This window comes from Schistocerca piceifrons, chromosome 2 (genome assembly GCF_021461385.2).
Source record: "Schistocerca piceifrons isolate TAMUIC-IGC-003096 chromosome 2, iqSchPice1.1, whole genome shotgun sequence".
Classification (NCBI taxonomy): Eukaryota; Metazoa; Arthropoda; class Insecta; order Orthoptera; family Acrididae; genus Schistocerca; species Schistocerca piceifrons.
Window position 1 is genome coordinate 905775222 of NC_060139.1, and position 6709 is coordinate 905781930.

Below are 6709 nucleotides of genomic sequence, written 5' to 3' on the forward strand. Positions count from 1 at the left end.
AAGAGGGGGTAGCCTCTAAGAGAATGAGTTGCGATGAATTGGAAGAAATGCATTGAGAAAACAGGTTTAGGTAGGATTTTCTTGGAAATAAATAATGAGGTAAGATAATGGAAAATAAAAATGAGGTAAGAAATGTGTGAACATATAAATACAGAAAGCATGCTTAGATAGAATTTTTTTGGTGGAAACAAAGGATGAAATAAGAGGAAAGATATATGAAGTTTTGGGATGGACTGCAGTACTAAATGTTACACTGAAAACGAACCCTGTCCTTTCCTATTGGTGTTATCCCACTATGTGTTTGTGCACCCTTGAGTATTTGTTTTCTTCCTGTCTCTGTGTACTGTTTCATAGAATTTTTTCTTCTTTTAATATTAAGCTACATTCACTATGATGAGGAATACTGTTATCCTCAAATATAATTGGCATTAATAATATGTTATTTACTTTGTAAAGATGTTAGACATTATTCATTCTGTTTAAATGCTCATGTGTGAAGTTGATGTTTCAATAATTATTCTGATCTTTTATGTATTTACTTATGTCATAATTCATGTAACACTGATGTATATGTTTATTTCTATTCTTTTGTAAAGCCCCTATTACTACAAATGTTATCTGTATTATTATGTTTTTAATGATGTATTTTGTACCTTTGTTATTGTATTCTTATGTTATAAAATTGTAATTGTCACCAGTTCATGATATTATTAACTTGTTAGTTACATTTCACTGCACACGTTTCTGTTGGTCATAGTATATGGATAATATGTGAGAAGTTGGGACTGTGAGTGTTTGTACGTGTGTTAATAACTCAGCAAGGGACTGGATAACAGCATTGCTGGATCTAAGGACAATTCCAGAAACTTTGTGAGTGCACAAGTGGTGGTTTATGGACTTGCTATATTCTCTGCAAGAATCTTCGATGGTGATTGTGCACCTGCACAGTCGCAACAGATGGCTGCTGCTGCTGGCCGTCTCTACAAGGACTACAGTGGGTCTGCATCTTTGATGGCCCACCATTACCATTATCTCTACAAGGACGACAGTGGGTCTGCATCTTTGATGGCCCACCATTACCATTATCTCTACAAGGACTGCAGTGGGTCTGCACCTCTGGTGGCCCACCAATACCACAATCTCTACCAGGACTCCAGTGGGTCTGCTCTGTGATGACCTACCTACCAATATTCTTCCAAACTTCGAATGACTCTGCTGTGGGTTTGCTCTGTTGTGGCCCATTACCTGTCTGCATGTCGAGAGTCAGCACTGTCTTTCCGTTGGAAGGTCAACACTACTTCTTCAAGACTGCATGGAAATCCACTACTTCTATGTGCATTTTCTTTTACTGCTTGGACTTCGAGAAAAACTCTGCATTTTTACTGTGATGAACAATGTGGACTGTCTTTATGGACTCTGAGAAATTTTGATCTTTTGACCAACATAATATTAATAAGTGTGTGCATTTTATATCTTTGTTACTGTAATTGTGAAAAATTTTTGTCAAATCTGTATTGGCCAGTGCCCAACACCATTTGTAAAAATTTTTGTGGGGAGCATGGGGGCTATGTAAGTAGGCTGTTTATGTTTTCTCTATGTAAGTAGGCTGTTTATGTTTTCTCTATGTAAGTAGGCTGTTTAGGTTTTTTATTGGTAACGCCACCTCTGTATGACAATCACTGGCTGTGCTGTGGGCAGTCTGTGTCTGCTTTGCATTGTTGTAATACTCGCCATTGTAGTGTTAGGCAGCTGGCTGTGAACAGCGCGTAGCGTTGCGCAGTTGGAGGTGAGCCGCCAGCAGTGGTGGATGTGGGGAGAGAGATGGCGGAGGTTTGTAATTTGTCATGAACTGATATATATATTATGACTTGTGATGATATTAAGGTAAATACATTGTTTGTTCTCTATTAATATCTTTCATTTGCTAACTATCCCTATCAGTAGTTAGTGCCTTTAGTAGTTTGAATCTTTTATTTAGCTGGCAGTAGTGGCGCTTGCTGTATTGCAGTAGCTTGAGCAGCGAAGATTTTTGTGAGGTAAGTGATTTGTGAAAGGTATAGTTTAATGTTAGTCAGGGCCATTCTTTTGTAGGGAATTTTGAAAGTCAGATTGCGTTGCGCTAACAAAATATTGTATGTCAGTTTAAGGCCAGTCGTGTAAGAATTGTTCAAAGGGGACCTTTCAAGACATCACACACATCCATGCCCGAGGCAAGATTCGAACCTGCGACCGTAGCAGCAGCGCAATTCCGGTGCCTAGAACCGCTCGGCCACAGCGGCCGGCTACAAGCAACGTCCAGTAATTTTTTGAAAAAATAAACCGTGGTGGAACCTGTATAAACGGTTGTGTGCAGTGTACAGTTATGATGCAACTGAGCAGGCAATGAGGAAAGAGACTTGAAGCATCGGAAGAATAGAAACTGAGCTCCACTATCGGTTACGCTTGGGATTGATATGGCTAGACGTCAGGGTTGGGAAACAGACAGATAAAACTGCATATTGATTGGCGACTCCATGGAGTGCTTTGTGCACAACGACCATATATGTTAAATTAAAAGGAAGGTCAATGTTGGCCGTAATATTGATGTTTTATTGCTAGCAGAATCTATTTTCGATTACATGGTGATCATCTTCAGTGCTGTACAAATCAAACTCAGACACTGGAATCACGTTATCAATAACCAAAACTGAGAAGCGATAACAATGAGTTATTGTGATCGCTTCTCAGTTTTGGTTATTGATAACACAATTAGTTATTGTGATCGCTTCTCAGTTTTGGTTGTTGATAACTTGATACCAGTGTCTGAGTTTAATTTGTACAGCACTGAAGATGATCACCATGTGATCGAAAATCGATTCTGCTATCAACAAAACATCAATATTACGGCCAACGGTGACCTTCCTTTTAAACAACTGCATTATGACTTCCCGGAAAACCAGTGAGTGGATGGATACCAGCGAAAGCTGCGAAGTAAGCAACGGGTGAGCCAACGCTTAAAGCTTGGCGGAACCGATTAGCTGCCACATCGGAACGGTCCAAAGGGGGGAAGGGAGCCGCTAGGTGCGGTTGTTTACCGAGGTCGAGGAACCTGGAGTGCAGCAGGTCGGCAACGAATGCCACCCGTGGCCGGTGGCTTGGCTGGGATTCCTGCAGCGGCGCGGTTCCCGGTGCTTTTATTACGGTTCTACGTACCTGATTTGCATGCCGCTAGGTGCCGGGGTTTCGGCGGCGCGCTGGCCACATATTTCACGCCGATTCCCATCGCACTCCGCACCATCCGGATCCGTAAATCCTCGAGCTGCGGTCCGGTCTTACTGACCACTCAGCTTGCCTGCACTTTGTGCTCTTCTGCACCGTGGACATCAAGATCTACTTATAGTTTATTTTAAATGGTGTTAATGCCAATTCCAGTAATTACTCACACAGCCGCAAGTTACTCAAAAGCGCCATCTTTTGATAGACGAAATCAAGTAAAATCTAACATCTAGTAAAACTACTAAGGTTAGAGTATAGTTGGTATTACGCTAGTGTTAGATTTTACTTCATTTCGTCTATCAAGTAAAATCTAAGACTTTAAGAAGACTTCAAGAAGAATATAATAGTTCCAATCCCAAAGAAAGCAGGTGTTGACAGATGTGAAAATTACAGAACTATCAGTTTAATAAGTCACAGCTGCAAAATATTAACGCGAATTCTTTACAAACGAATGGGAAAACTGGTAGAAGCCGACCTCGGGGAAGATCAGTTTGGATTACGTAGAAATGTTGGAACACGTGAGGCAGTACTGACCCTACGACTTATCTTAGAAGCTAGATTAAGTTAAGGAAAACCTACGTTTATAGCATTTGTAGACTTAGAGAAAGCTTTTGACAATGTAGACTGGAATACTCTCTTTCAAATTCTCAAGGTAGCAGGGGTAAAATACAGGGAGCGAAAGGCTATTTACAATTTGTACAGAAACCAGATGGCAGTTATAAGAGTCGAGGGATGTGAAAGGGAAGCAGTGGTTGGGAAGGGAGTGAGACAGGGTTGTAGCCTCTCCCCGATGTTATTCAATCTGTATATTCAGCACGCAGTAAAGGAAACAAAAGAAAAATTCCGAGTCGGTATTAAAATCCCTGGAGAAGAAATAAAAACTTTAAGGTTCAACGATGACATTGTAATTCTGTCAGAGACAGCAAAGGACTTGGAAGAGTAGTGGAACGGAATGGACAGTGTCTTGAAAGGAGGGTATAAGAAGAACATCAACAAAAGCAAAACAAGGATAATGGAATGTAGTCGAATTAAATCGGGTGATGCTGAGGGAATTAGATTAGGAAATGAGACACGTAAAGTAGTAAAGCAGTTTTGCTATTTGGGTAGCAAAATAACTGATGATGGTCGAAATAGAGAGGATATAAAATGTAGACTGGCAATGGCAAGGAAAGCGTTTCTGAAGAAGAGAAATTTGTTAACATCGAATATAGATTTAAGTGTCAGTGAGTCGTTTCTGAAAGTATTTGTATGGAGTGTAGCCATGTATGGAAGTGAAACATGGACGACAAATAGTCTGGACAAGAAGAGAATAGAAGCTTTCGAAAGGTGGTGCTACAGAAGAATGTTGAAGATTAGATGGGTAGATCACATAACGAATGAGGAGGTATTGAATAGAATTGGAGAGAAGAGAAATTTGTGGCACAACTTGACTAGAAGAAGGGATCGGTTGATAGGACATTTCCTGAGGCATCAAGGGATCACCAATTTAGTACTGGAGGGCAGCGTGGAGGGCAGCGTGGAGGGTAAAAATCGTAGAGGGAGACCAAGAGATGAATACACTAAGCAGATTCAGAAGAATGTAGGCTGCAGTACGTACTGGGAGATGAAGCAGCTTGCACAGGATAGAGTAGCATGGCGAGCTGCATCAAACCAGTCTCAGGACTGAAGACCACAACAACAACAACAACAAGAACACTCTAACCTTTCCTAAAAATTAACCTACAGCACCAATGGGGCAGGCCCCCTGTCGCTGGTAAATACAGACGTTTCCGAGCAACTAGTCCAACACCCCACGCTGAAGTGAAGTGACCACACCTGCACCTGATATCTCCAGTTCCGTCTGTCACATCACCTGTACGTGCTCTGACTAAACAATTTTCTCGGAAATTTGAACGAGCCACTGAATTCTAGTTTCAAGTGCACTGCAAAGTGGGCTTAGGTTCCATCTGCTGCGTGTCACTGGAATCATGTTAAACATATGCCCATACAGAAAGTCGAACTCACAAGAGAATCAGCGCTTCACAAAATGTTGTACGGAACAAACAGTAACTTACAAATCCGCGAAGCTGTCGGCACACCTTCTGGAGTCAAAGTTACAGTTCTTCCCCCTTCGTCCTGTGTAACTCTGCTCGTGGCCAGTCTACATGTCTGTTTCGTAAGTACAAGACGACGTTCCTTTCGGAGAACTGATTTGTCAGCCTGCCCAGCTCCTAACAGAACTCCACAATGCGAAACACACTGGTGTCCAATATTAAAGCATCAAACTGTCGTTTCCCCATCCTATGTTTAATTAACGGTATAATCATACAAACTGTCAACAGATGTCGTTAGGTTTGTGTTCTGCACGGATGATGCCATTCCGATCAGCGGACAACCACGCCAGCAATGACGTCAGGGCACCTATCAAGCGTTGTTGTGTTTGCACGGTAGTCCCACTTCCCCATTCGCTCTGTACACTGTCACAGAGAAGACGCATACAGACTCTGCTGCGGAGGGCCACAGGAAGAATGGAAACAGGACAGTCGCAAACTGAGGTGATCCGATGGCTCAATGTGAACCGCTCTGTTGTTTTTCGGATAAGGCGACAGTTTATAGAAACCGAAACCGTATCCCGGATGCCAGGACAGTGATCTTTTCCCGTTTTTTGTCCCCACTGAGCGAAGCTGACCTGTATCACGTAATCACCATGTGTAATATCCAAATCCATAACTTCCGATCATATACGCGTATAAGTTGATGTCGCCTCTTCCAGCATTGCAGGCCCACAGCTACATGTAATGTTTGAGGTGTTATTAAAGGTGAGAATAACAAACAAAACTTTTGATGAAATGATAATCAAATCAAGACCCTAAGCTGTCGACAGGCGCTGATATACATCAACGGGGATAAATCCCTGCAGTCGTGCTGCCCTCTGTGCCCTCGGTGGCTCAGATGGATAGAGCGTCTGCCATGTGAGCAGGAGATCCCGGGTTCGAGTCTCGGTCGGGGCACACGTTTTCAACTGTCCCCGTTGATGTATATCAGCGCCTGTCGGCAGCTTAGGGTCTTGATTTAATTATCATTTCACTATAAGTGAGCTGCATGGTCACCGATAGTATCTGTTCTTTCGGACATTTCATATAACAAAACTTATTGTTAGCGTCCACTACAGATAAGGAAAAGTGTGTGCTACACTCGAATACGATCGTCATCAGCGCTGCCTCCAAAACATGACAAAGAAACGGAAATACAGTGCTATATGAAGCGATGTAGCTGTTAAACCAACCCTTTGTCGCTATCATCACTTTCCTAGCAACAGCCAGCAACTGCTCACTTTCAGCTAAGACGGCTATTTCAAGTCACTGTTTAGGCGTCAGCCAACTCATAAGTCAGGATTACAGAAGTATTTTAGATCAAATTATTTTTATACAATTTCAGAATATGCCGAAGACAAATTTTGAAACAAGATTCAGTG

General features: G+C 42.1%; 1 non-coding gene across 1 annotated transcript; it reads left to right on the forward strand.

Moving 5' to 3' along the window:
• The first annotated feature begins 6170 nt into the window (after positions 1-6170).
• On the forward strand, positions 6171-6245 carry Trnat-ugu. Its single transcript has one exon. It is a non-coding gene; the product is annotated as a tRNA-Thr (tRNA).
• The last annotated feature ends 464 nt before the right edge of the window (positions 6246-6709 follow it).